The sequence below is a fragment of the Rhipicephalus sanguineus genome, chromosome 5 (genome assembly GCF_013339695.2).
Source record: "Rhipicephalus sanguineus isolate Rsan-2018 chromosome 5, BIME_Rsan_1.4, whole genome shotgun sequence".
NCBI lineage: Eukaryota > Metazoa > Arthropoda > Arachnida > Ixodida > Ixodidae > Rhipicephalus > Rhipicephalus sanguineus.
This window is the reverse complement of record NC_051180.1, coordinates 25,883,223-25,896,892: the sequence shown is the minus strand read 5'-3', so window position 1 is coordinate 25,896,892 and position 13,670 is coordinate 25,883,223.

Below are 13,670 nucleotides of genomic sequence, written 5' to 3'. Positions count from 1 at the left end.
ACTGTGTATCCAGATCATGTTTTAAGATCGAGACCAATTTCATACTGTATTGGCCAGGGCACAGGCCGTGGTACCTGGCCACGTGACGAGGCCTTCGGGAAGCTTATTTTAAGATGTAACATCAGCGCGGTGGCTGATGTACGGCAATCGAGCGTAATTAGAAGACAGCTTGTTCTTTGGTCATCGCGGAAGTTTTCGGCCGCTCACTGTATTCTCCAAGTCATGCTTCCAACGCACGGGCGTGACTCTCGTCCATGTGTTGACAAATTTAATGTACTACATAAAATATGAGGTACGTTTTCATTTGCGGGAAATATTTCAAGCAGCCCCACCCATACGCTGCGAGTTGTGTGCGTGCGTGTGCGCGTGCATTATTTTCCTAACATTGCTCTGTTTTGAATAACCACACACGTTCTGTGTAGCATGACAAGCCCTTGCAGCAGTAGGTATATGCTTGCCTCTCCATTTAAGACTTATGAGGCGCTTTTCAGCAGCTGTTCTGTGCACTATAATGTAGTACTAATGCGTCGTGGTAGTAGGAGGCATGGTGCGGGTTTAACCTAGTCAACCTACAACAACACAGGTGTTAAAACTCGACAGCTCCAAGCCTTGAACCCTTCGTCATGGTCTCTTTATCGACATTTCAAGAAGCTTTTTCACTAGGGCTATCTCCCAGGCGATCACACATGCATGGCCAGACCTCAGACATGACAAACACGACCAGTGCCATGTGTTGCTATTCGTTAGTGTTCACATTTAAACCAATTCATCGTCATAATCATCATCATCATCATCACCATCATCATCACCCTGACTACGCCCACTCCAGGGCAAAGGCCTCTCCTATGTCCCGCCAATCAACTCGGTCCTGTGCTGGTTGCGGCCGCGTTATACCCGAAAACTTCTTAATCTCGTCTGCCCATCTAACTTCCTGCCTCCCCCTCGCACGTTGGCCTTCTCTTGGAATCCAGTCTGTTACTCTTAATGACCAGCGGTTATCTTGCCTACGCGCTACATGCCCTGCCCATGTCTATTTCTTCTTGATTTCGACTAAGATGTCCTTAACACCCGCTTGTTTCCTGATCTGATCTGCTGTTTTCATGTCACTTAAGGTTACACCTATCATTTTCCTTCCCATTGCTCGCTGTGTCGTCCTCAATCTATGTTGAAACCTCTTTGTAAGCCTCCAGGTTTCTTCTCCGTAGGCAAGTACCGGTAAGATGCAGCTGTTGTATACCAATTCGCTCGCGTATGATATAAATATACCTCTGCCTCTATAATTGTCGAGTATATCCTAGCCAAGTACACCTGCTTTTGTTAGGCTTCTTCCAGGCTTTCTTATAAACTGCATTGTTTTTTCCTTATGTCTTACTCTGTAGCTCCTTCGAGTTGACTCCTCTCTCTGCAAATATGTTGTGTTTGGAACGAATAAGATACTCAATATTATCAATATCTATTTATCAGGAAAGGACACTATACATTGTAGATCACCTGTCATAAAGCTCCGAATGCGGAACATACACACGTGATGGATGGGGTAATAGGAACAATTTAGTAACAGAAACATAAAATGTTAAAGGATTCCTGGTATTTTGCAATAAAGTCATCCGCCGCGATCACAAAAAGCCCCCATCCGCAGAAACTCGAAGCGATAGTGGCATTGATAACCCGGCGCAGCTTATTCAGCTGCCTCCGGATCTTCGTTACCAGCTGAAACAAGGACGCGCTGAAGCGTGCGATCGCGAGTGCGCAGTGGTGCGTTGCATTTACAAACAGTGTAAACGAAGCGTGGCTCTGTTTACACCGCGTGGTCGTTGTATATGCAAAAATACTGTGGCATGTAAATGTTGTTGCCGCTGTAAACTTCTGGAGCCGCAAGGGCAAACGGGAATGAAAAATGTGCTAGGTATGACGAGGCGGAAATTATCAGTGTAATATGCAGCGTAGGAACGGCCGTATGACGCACGTGTCCCTAACAGTTACTTTGCTTCTCACCTCATTTACATTCCGAAAGATACAACACACGGCTTTCACCTAGGCCTTAAGGGATGGTACAAAGAGTACGTCATTTGTGACAGTAGCAGTAAAATTTTAGGTTGCCTTCAATGCGTTCGTCTTCATGATGTGTATGTAAAGAATGTGGCTAGTAGATAGTTCGCCGCCGCCGCCGCCGCTGCTGCTGCTGCTGCTGGTGGTGGTGGTGCTACGATGACTACGATGACTATTGCTACGATGTAGTAGTCACTGCTGCTACGATGACTCCTACTACTACTACTACTACTACTACTGCTGCTGCAAAGCAGCAGCAGCAGCAGTAGCAGTAGTAGTAGTAGTCATCGTTTACTGCTCCTACCGCTACCATGATTAGAAATCATCGAAGAAGCCCGTCTATATATTTTTGTGTATCCCCATTTTAATGTATAATAGAATAATAAATGACATAAAAAAGCCAACGTTTCGTCAAGGGGGCTTAGGTTTCCTTGTCAAAACGTTTCCAGCCACGTTCTTTATTCGACCACTTCGGATCACTTCAACCCGTAATCATCTATTTTTTCAACTACTACTACTACTCACAGCAATAATAAGGACCACAACACTTCCTTTGCCATTGAAGCTCGGAGCCTTTATTTAGAGTTAACGATAATCGCCACGGTAATTTTCAGGTATTTCTTGAAAAGTGGACCTCGTATGATCAAGAGTAGGGTCAGTAACCTGGGAGAAAAATGAAAGTATTTATTTCACTACTTGACAGAAGCCATCTAGTGAACATGATAAACCCTGTCTTGTGGCGCACTGCAGTCACTGTGGCAGCTTCACAAGCAAATCGAAGGTAGCTAACAGAAATTACATCAGCCTCCGAATAAATCATGACAGAAAGACTCGATAACACCGAAAGAAGCCTGCGTTGCATGTGCGCTACCATCATTTGAGCAGTGGTAAAAAAAAAAATGGAGCAAATAATGTTATGCATTATAATAAATGTAAGGGTAGCTCTCACCATAATACTTGCGCCTTGTCTCCAGTGAGCATTGCGTCTTTGTTTGCTCAAGAAGGGGCTTCTCATTATCCTAAATTCAAATGAAATCATGCGCTATTTTATTTTACAAAGGAATGCCAGAAATGGTAATATTGAAACAGTGGAGACACAGACTACATGCATTTGGGTATTTAGAAACTCACGCTTTAATAGCAGCTTCTCCCATGTTATTCATGGTCCAAATATCACAGAACTACCAAAACCACAAGTACCACAGACCAAGCACTTATCTTGGACTATTAGTCCCTGCGTGAAAGTTTTTAAACGTACCGGCAGCAACTCGGCGAATTCTTCGTACTGCAAGGAAGACGACAGTCGTAGTTAGTTCAGACTTTGAGAACAGTTTGAGCTAGAAAGGCATTTTAACGGAGTGTCGACATGGGTTATATTTAAAGTCATTTTAAAAGGTTATTGTTTTCTTCAGTGGAGTAAGTTCGCTCTACTATGACACGAACGGCCCATTGTATATACCGCACAACCCAGGGAATACAGTGATTCTGGATTCCAGCACCATGGATATGTACCTCGAAGGCGCAGTAGAGAACGAAAGCGTTACTGGAGTATTTAAGGTCAATAGGTCTGTGCGACCGCGTGTTGACTTGATGTGCACCTCCAAGTGTGCGCGTGATTCTATTCAGCTCTCTCTTTTCTTCTGTCCCTCTTTTTGCCCTTTTATTCCTTTCCCAGTGCAGGGTAGCAAATCGGACGTGTGTCTGTTTAACCACCCTGCCGTTCCTTGCTTCTCTCTCTCTCTCTGTCTAGACTAATGTGTGTACATGCGCTTCGTTTTTATATATTCAATGTTCTAATGTTTGCACATCACGTTGTGTGTATATTATTAGCTATGTATTACGCGTTTGATGGCTTTCCTGAGCAAAGAACAGAATAAAAACAAATTCTATCAGCATGCAATTCTCAGGGAAACCTGACAGATGTGAATTACGGAATGTGCACAATTTCTTACCAAGGCGTCACCTGCGTCGACTGCTGCCTTGCAAAGCATAGATATGAGCTCCCACTCCTCGAGCCCTCCAAAGTTGGCTTTGTGGCTGGCCCACACTTCGATAACCTTGTGGGCAGGACATATTGCAGTAATCAGTAAAACATGGTTTAACAAACGCGGCATATATAACGAAACCAGCAGTTGCATTACCGGCGAAAGTTCTATTACTGCTTCTTAGCGAAGATGTTTTAACTAGAGTGTAAATGCTGCAGCCTAATTCTGTCTACGAAATACAGTTAAGGTAGAAAGGTGGGCAAGCTGGAAACGATGCATATACTTGGAAAACCAATGCGAACATGACGGAGACACAAGACGAGACGGGCTGTCTAACAACTGAAGTTTATACAGCTGACACGAAATTTTATACAGTTAGCAGGAACGTTTATACAGTCAACACGAAATGCTAAAAATAAAGACAATGAGATTTTACTCTTTACAATGCTTATTTTGAAATTCATTACATTATTGAGCGTGCAACATTATCGAACTAGCAGCGCTCCGATAGTGTACATTAAAATATTATCGAGGGTGCCACTGGTTTTTTTTTTTCCTTCTGGTTTCTGGATTGTAAATAAATAAAACATAGGCATAGTTTTTATCAGTGCTTTAAAGCAGCTTACTTTTTTCGATGCACGCTCATGAATGCAGGACATAAAGTACTGGAGTTGTTCCTCGGTGTACACTGCAAAAAAAAAAAAAAAAGGCAAGGAAGCGAAGCAATTGGCAGGCTTTTTGTGCCAAAAACCAAATCATAGAACTTATATATTTCGGCACCGTTACGAGGCACCGCTTTTGTCAATTTCAGTGAGGGAATCGTAGGAAGTTTCTATATGAACAGAGGCTCATGCGCAGCGGTTGAGCTTAAGAACTTGTCAATATGAGAAGTGCGTACAACGATTCATCGCCAAGAACAAATGCATTTAAAGAACTATACCGACAGCGTCGCTTGCTGTGCGAATCATATATGGTGTTCGATGCTGACATTGACATGTGTTTATTCAACAACCTACATCAGTTTTCCCGTAAATGAGAATTGACTTATACTTCACTGAAGCTGTTGGTGTTAGTCTTCACGACACCCTTCGTGACAGCCTAGATTCTATAGTTTATTTTCAGCATCGACATGGTGGGATTGATCATTCTGTATCAGTTGCTACCTAAATTGAACGCATCTTCGTGACAAGCCTTAAGCAAAGTGACAGCCTGACTTCAACGAACATGCCTCTATTACACACGTCGAGGTGGGTAGACAGCTCTAGCAGGCTGAAGCTGAAAGTCACCACGAAATTTCATTTTGCGACAACGCAAACAAACATCTCCAACGACACATGCTTGCTGGTCAACGGAGAAGTGAAAGATAGCGCGGTGGGTTTAAGAACAGTAACAGTCTGAGTCTTAGCCATTAGATTGGGGCTGACAGTTGCCAACTCATAAAAGAAGCCTCACCGATGAAGTGACGAACAGAACGCGTGAAACCTCTTTGCGCACTATTCTCGACCCTTCGAAGAATGTTAGCTGTCACACAGGCGCGTTCGAAAACTATCTATATTGCTCTATCTAGCTCTAAGAGGGTAAGAATAAAACAACATGGGCGTACACACTGGTACCGGTATTCAAAACGGGATGCGGTACTTTTCCGATATGCAGGATGTCAAGAAACTTGGTCACATGAAGTGCATCGATGTCCAGAGGAGGGGTATGCCATGAAGACTATCGTTATTGCTCTGATGCAACGAGAAACTGCAACGTGAAAGTTTTACTTACGGCATATGTTGAAGAACAAGTCTTCCTGTGCTGTGCTGAAACTAGGAAAGAAAAGAAACGATGTCAAAATCCATATTCTTGTCATGTCCAGCTTGCGGATCGTTCTTCGGGTGGTATCCGGATCGTTTCTTCGGGTTACTTCAATCAAGTGGTCAGCGAAGGAGATGTAGCGTTTAAAGCGTTCGTTGGTCAAATGCCGTGCATAATGGGCGCAGGATACATTGTCTGTATATATATTTGCATATGTCGATGCAGGGGTACCAACGGGTGCATTGAATCCCAGCTACGTCAGGTCACGTGTTACTGCAGACATGGTTCAGTTTATAGCATTTTGTTTCCAAACGGATTGCATGTAGGACTTTCGCAAGTTTCAGGTAGACAAGAAATTGAAGCTCATACGCAACAAGCATTTAATGCGTTCGTTTAACTATTTCGCGAAGACAGCACCATGGTATCAATTGAGGACACACCAAGATGCAATATGTACTAAAATAGGAAAAAAAGGATCAATTTCTGCTTTTTCGCATCAGTCGCCGGTCCATTTAAACGTGAACAAAATAGATTATGCGGGTGGGTAAGTGAGTGAGTAGGAGAGACAGAGAGAGAGAGAGAACGAAAGAGAAAGTCAGAACTCGAGTAAGGCATGGTCCAAACATAAATTTGAATATGATGATGACGTTAACGTAAGTGAGAGAGCTCATCAAAATGGAGGCGTATGTAGAAGCCGCCAGATATTTTGACAGTCGTCCTTTATTCAAATAACTAGTAGCTTCAGGCACGCGCACTAAGGGAACATTACACTTGCAAAAGAGGCATATGGCAAGTCGGCTGGCTCAGCTGAATAAGCGAACGCAAACCGCGCCAACATAAAGAGGCACTAAGCGAGTGAGATCAGTTGTTTTAAATAAGTTTTCTTGGGCGGCTACCGCCATTTTTCCAGAAGCAATAACTATCGTTAGCTAAAAGTTGTGACAGTCTCTTGTTATGATCATATAAAGAAATCGATATCCACGGACGCGAAAATTGAAGTTTTATTATGAACCTCACGTGTCTCCTATTTAAAGCGCTGCAGAAAAGGGTACTAATCCAGTCCAGGTGAACTAGACCATGGACTGATGTAGATCTTAGACTGATGCACTGTAGCCTGGACTGATGTTAATTATAATATCTGGAGTTTAACGTCCCAAAACGATATGAATATGAAAGGCGCCGTAGTGGAGGGCTCCGGAGATTTCGACCACCTGGGGTTCTTTAACGTGCACCTAAATCTATGTACACGGTCCTCAAACATTTTCGCCTCCATCGAAAATGCAGCCGCCGCGGCCGGGATTCGATCCCGCGACCTTCGGGCCAGCAGTCGAGTGCCATAACCACTAGATCACCGTGGCGGGGCCGATAGACTGGTGTTATTGCAGTATTGTCTAATCTATGCCAGCTCGGTGTGGGTGGTCTTCGTGTAGTCAAGGAAACTATATGGGTGATTGCCGCCTATTGAGCCCGGCCCGCCAGACTGACCCTACTCGCTGCGCTAGGATAGAAAGTCCAGGAAAGGAAATATCGGCTAGTGCTTACAGTTATGGCTATCAAGGGGGTGGGATTGTTTCACCTCTATGACCTGTGAGAAATGTTTCATGACGCAACGCATTCACGATGACTGCGTGGCAGGAAAGTTCACACTAAAGCCACAAAAATAAAGTAGATGGCGAGTGAGCTGTTAGGAATGAAACTCTCACTTCCAACTGCAGGGCAACCGTTTGATAATGGCGGCCACAATGCGGCCTCTGCAGTGGATACTCATTTTGATAACGAATGACTAAACAAAAACGACTAAGTTCCGTCCCACCCATTTCTCTATATGTTGTGCCAGCTCGATATTCGCTTCCCTTAGGTAACCTTCCTCTCTTTCGTTTTCTCTTCGTCCTCCTCTCAACCTCTATTTCTCCAGCTAAGTGCAGGGTAGCAAACCACTGATACTCGCATCTGGCTAACCTCCCGGACTTCCCTCTTTTCCGCCTCTTTAACCAAGAAAGTAAAACATCGCCTTCAACTTTGTACGCAGTGTCACGCCTTGTTGAATTTACTGGTGTCGTCAATGGTCTCGTCAGTCTAGGATTAAAAGAAAGAGTGCTCGTGCCTGTATGCTGAATTTTAGTAGAGAGCATCGCCCACAGACACACACACCCTCGCCCGCGCATGCACTTACAGAAAACGAGAGAGAAAAACAGTCTTTCTGTTACTGAAGGGTACCTCGTACGCAAATCTGAATGACTAACTGGTTCATTTGTATGGTAAAACACCACCTGAAGACATGCTGCCGCACTAATTATTCCTTATTCTGACCTTGTTTGGTCCGCAGCGGTTGCATAATTACGCCGAGAAGTGCTTATTTCCTGTCTAATTATGCTGAATGCATTTGCCTAATTAAGTACCTCTAGCTACAACGGCAAGTGATCCCAGCAGAGGAGACTGTGCAGTAAAATTTTCGGCTGGCAATTTCTAAGTCGCCTCATGTCAGCCCGGCAGGGTGCACTCACGGCTCATTTCTGGTTACCTGGAAGTACCGCCGACAAGAACTTGATATCGGCTATGACACAGACCAGGCTCGTGCTAACAATCATGCACATCGTATCGCTTGTCTTCGGTGGTGAAGCACCTTTTAACGTTTGCCGTAAGTACAAGTGCGTATACGACACGGGCCATGTCGATAAATCCTGCAGCGCCAATCGATAGGCATTCCTTCAGAGATTTGTAGCCAGGCTAACATCTATTGGATACTCGCCTTGGTTGCATAGCGGCAGTGGTGTCACGCCAGTCAGCATGAGGGCGCGCGTGCGACTCCCGGCCACAGCGGATAAATTTCGATAAGTGCGAAATGTAAAAATACTGAACAGAATAGGACACTAGGCTGAGTAGTATGGACTAACGGCTAGTAAAAACAGCGCACTGGAAAGAGACCAGAAGAAGAAGAGACAGCGTTTGTATTGCGTCTACTTTTCCTTGGGCTCCGTTTCCACTGCGTTGTTTTTATTAGCAAGGACACTGGTGTACTTAGATTTGTGTGCACGTTAAATAACCGCTAGTTGTCAAAATTAATCCAAACCCCTTCATCACGGAATGCCCTATTGTCACGTAAAAGACCCAAATTTGTTTTTAAAAGTTGTTTTAAACGTTACCCATGTATAATTTCAGGCGGTTTGGCACAAGTGCTCCAATTTCATATGAGAGAATCAGACGCCGCGCCAAAGCGAGTAAGCCGACGCTTAACGCTCACACGTGCGGCCGTCACGCATGCCATTTTTTTATAAATACAGAATGATGAAAATTTTGTTTCTCGAACTTTGAAGAACTCTGCACAGGACCTCTCATCCGGGGCTACCGCTGTCCTTCCCGAAGCTCTGATGGCTAGGCTAGAGGCTGTTTCTCTCCGATCAAAAAAAAAAAAAGTATCTCTTTCAAGCGCACAGATATGGCCTCTGAAACGCTGCGACTACAGGCTAGCAATCTCAGAGGTTGTTGCAAAGTTGTTATAGCCGATGCCAGATGGCATCCGCTGGTGGAGAATGCGGATCAATATTTGGACGGCCCCCGAGATCACGAGCGCCACGTCGACGACAGCGTGCCGGTATAAAGTTGAGGATTTCTTCAAACAAGCCTCGCATACACAGCGCACATCTCCTCGTAATACTCTACAGACGCGCGCATTAAATTGAATTTATTGACGCACTAGTTCACGCGACATTCAATACGCGCTGAAGACGTGGCGGACCACACTTAATCACAGATCATTCTCAAGATGAGTATCCACAAGCGATGAGGACGAATAACCCCATCTGATGATCACGTGCAGATGATGGAGAAGTGCCCAAGAAATGTTCCCAATATGAGGAATAACGCAGTTTTACAGCATGTGCCTTACATTTTTCTGCTAATATGCGCTTGCAAGGCTAGCTGATACGCGACAATCTGCCTCTCGTAATTTTGTGACTAGGTGATTGGATAGTTTGCATCATTCTCTTCTTTTCTAACCTGCGCAGAAACTTGGAACAGAAACCCTGTTAGTTTATCAGGGGGTTTTGAGCGTTATATGCTAATAACGTAAAATGCTCTATTATGGCTGGAACCGGCATATTAATAATTACTTGCTGCAGGGTTGCTGGCTGCTTCAGTCGCTATCTCGCTATCGATGGATGAAATCGGTGTTGTTTCGTAATGACTAGTATCATGATAACAGGGAAAGCTTAGTGGTCTCCTCAGAGTTTTCCAATTATTCGTGCTGTGTAGAAACCAGAGCTCGGCATACTAAGCTTTACGCAAATATAAATGAGATATAAAGCGGTCTTAGACAAAAGTAACGTCCATATTGCACTCTTCGTTCGGAAAACTGCTAGGACTGCTTGGAAATTTAAGCCAGTGAGGAATTGATAAGAAGTAGTGAAGGAAGACAAAAATAACGCATTTTAATTAATAATAAAGTAATGAATGTGCGCATACTGCGATATGAGTGGTAGGGTGGTGCAGTTATCATAAAGGTAAAAAAAAGCGTATGAAAGTAATACAAGCCAGTTTGAAATATGCCTTAAAGCACACTTCAATTCCGATTTATTGCGCTTCAAAGGACAGCATTGTGTTTTGAATCATAACGTCGTCAGTAAGGTTGTTCCAGTCGATGCCACTAGTAGGCCCGCAAAGGCGAATACCAGACAATTTCATGTGTTTTGTGCGACGGTTTCCGTGGTAGCCTAACGATCGCAGCGCCAGGGTTCTTTCTAGTAACCTTAGTATGAAACCCAACGCGTGACCAGCTGGCGTTGTTTGGCGAACTCGGTTTTGCCCAACCATAAAACTACATTCTCGGAGGCCATGACGAGTAAGTTCATTGCGTCGATTGTTGCTAGATGGCGCCTTACGTCTATACTTGTCTTATTCCGGTGCCCCATCGATGCACGAGATGGCGGAACAGGCTCATAAGAAATGCTCCTTCTCCCATTTGGTATCTCCCTTTTGGTTTCGGAATTTATCGGATAAATCAAAATTGTCAAAAATTTTACGGGCGAGTGTTTATCGGATTTTTTCAGATTTATGCGAAAACGTGGAGCCCTAATTTACAGTTATACAAAAAGACGTTTTACTTGAGCCGTATGAATCTTTGAGGAGAAGACGAGGGAAAAATTATTGTTTAACTTTCGTATGCCAGTTACGGGGCGAATATTAAAAGCTGTGCTTAATATACCATTCATGACGGCAATGCCAACATAAAAAAATATTCCAGGTGACACGGGCATCAATTTTCGAGTATTGATATAATTTAAAGTTGCTCCGATTGTGTTTATATTTCGCAGAGACTGCTGAAAACTGTGCGTACAAATGTCCCTACGTAGCAGATCCCGTTAGCCGCCTTTATGACGCACGTATACTAAAGGACTGTACTTGGCGTTTCACCGTATTTAAATGCTGGGCAAAAACACACAAGACTACGGTTGTGAAGATAAGCATTCTAACGTGCATTGCTTCAAGGCGCAATGATCTTCGTTGTGCCCATAGAAAGTGTTACCGTGCCTATTTGCCCCTTTACCCTTTCTTTATGTACGGTGTGACCAACAAGAACTAGCTCAAACTAAAACAAAACCAGCGAAAATGATGAAAGCCTTCGGGACGAAGATGACTGGACCTGCGTTTAGCAAGATTTTTGGTCGCGGAAAAACGATAAGTGCAAGGGAAATTATGAAGGCATTTCACATAATGCGACAAAAAATCACTTACGCAACTGTCATGCCTCTGTACTGTCTGTGCCTTACTGATAAAAGGAAGTTCCTTAGTGTCACAGTTGACCACTGATAGATTAAGAAACGGTGTCCTGCCTGTAGGCAGATCTGTACATGTGCAACGTAGTTTGCCGGTGGGTTTATATGCAGATGGCTTGCAGTGACGTCACTCAAACGGCCACGTTGGAGCAGCAACGTGGTGGGACGCGAACTTTGTGATGTCACGTTAATGTTATCAGTACATTGCATGCTGATTATTTCGCTATTCATGCGCAGAGGCCCAATGACGTTCCAGCGACGTCACTATAACACTGAAGCAGGTTAATCGCCGCGTGATTATCCTGCTTTGACGTCATCTAAGCCGCCATGTTGCAGCCATGTTGCGCGTCCGTGACGTCAACTGCAAGCTATCAATTAGTCCATCAAACGTAGCTATTAGTTACAAGTTTCAGCTAGTGCAGTCGTTGTCCTCACCTGGTCTGTGGTGTTTTCCACTCGTAGTGTATTAGTTTGAAATGTACGAACGAGCCAAGTGTGCCGCTTTGTTAAGTAAGAACTGCCATTCCATGCTATATCTTTCTACCTTTCTACGCATCCTTTCTCCGCTTTTTTTTACGCTGGAAAGAAATTTCTTGTCGTTGTTTTTCTGAACTGCTGACACATTTTCGAGAACGGTAGTGTGTGGAATAAATAGACAAGCTAGTGGAGCGAACAGTTCCCTTTGTAGAATACAGGGTGCATACATCTTCACTCTTTTTTATTCAGTGATGCACTCCCACGAGGTGGACACACTCGTGACTTGCGCAAAGGAGCACGCCGATATGCCCGATAAGGTAAGTTTTTGTCTTTAAAAAAAAAAGGCAATATCTCGGCTTGAATAATCCATCAATGTAGATATGCAGGCTTGTTAATGTGTCATTTCTGCATAATTTTTCCACGTAGCGCTACTATAGCGCAAAGACGCAGAAGAAAGATGCATACACTAATGTCCAAGGACAATTTCTTTTTCGGTGGAAAAAGCGGTAATTTTATACCAATCATTTCCGTCACAGGCATGGGTATATACTCACAGGGATAACAGAGCGGCACCATTTGAGTATAAACATGCTAAACGTGGGATGTAATAGTCACTGCTTAGTGTTGTTTGCCATATGTTTTTACAATCAGAATGTCACTCTGTTAGCACTGTTAGAATTATTCGTAGAAACATGCCTGTAACGGGAATGCTGGGTAATTATGGGCTGTTCCAACAGCGAAAATTGCTGTTGGAAGTGAGCGCCTTAGTGTGTGTCTGTTTCTCTCTTCTGCTTCCTTGTAGTAGTCGCGCTACACGCAAAAAAAGTGAGCAAAAATTGAATAGTCCGCTCTTGAAGTTGGTAAGTAGTTTCTCAACCCGCGATTCGAGCCTACTGCAACCATATCTTCCAGGTACTTTAATCAGTATCAGGGGCGTAGCCAGAAATTTTTTTTCAGTGGAGGGGTTCTACCATATTTTACGTATGTTCGTGCGTGCGTTTGTATGTGTGCGTGTATGTATACGCAAGCAAAAGTGAAAAATTTCGGGGGGGTTTGGACCCCCCCAACCCCCTCCCCCCTTGGCTACGCCCCTGATCAGTATGCCTGCGAGCATGCTTTGAGCTATAACTTGCTTTAGTTAACTAAATTTACCTGAAATTGAGGGTTGGACATACACTCAACAATGCCTTCGTTCTTTGATAAAATAAATGTTTTAGAAACCTCGAAACAATTTCTCCCGATTTTGGCGTTGCTTGTTGTGAAGCAGCGGCGGGAGGTGCAGGGAGGAGTCTGTGCGCTGCCTAATTGCCCCGCTGTTGTCTCATTCATTCATGAGCGGCCTCACTTATACTAATTCATGCTTATTTCAAAGCTGTGAGTGAACGTGAATATGAATGGGAGCGAGAAGTAGTTCGTGTGAGAAGCGGAAGTGTGTACATATACTCACGTCAATAGTTGTCCGCATTTATGTGGCCCCACATTCCGCCTGATAAATATGTTGAAGCACGAACAATCAATCAGTCTATTAGGTTTTGTTGCCCTTCACCGGCCAGCATCGCTCGGTCGCTTAATGATATCTGAAGTTTCG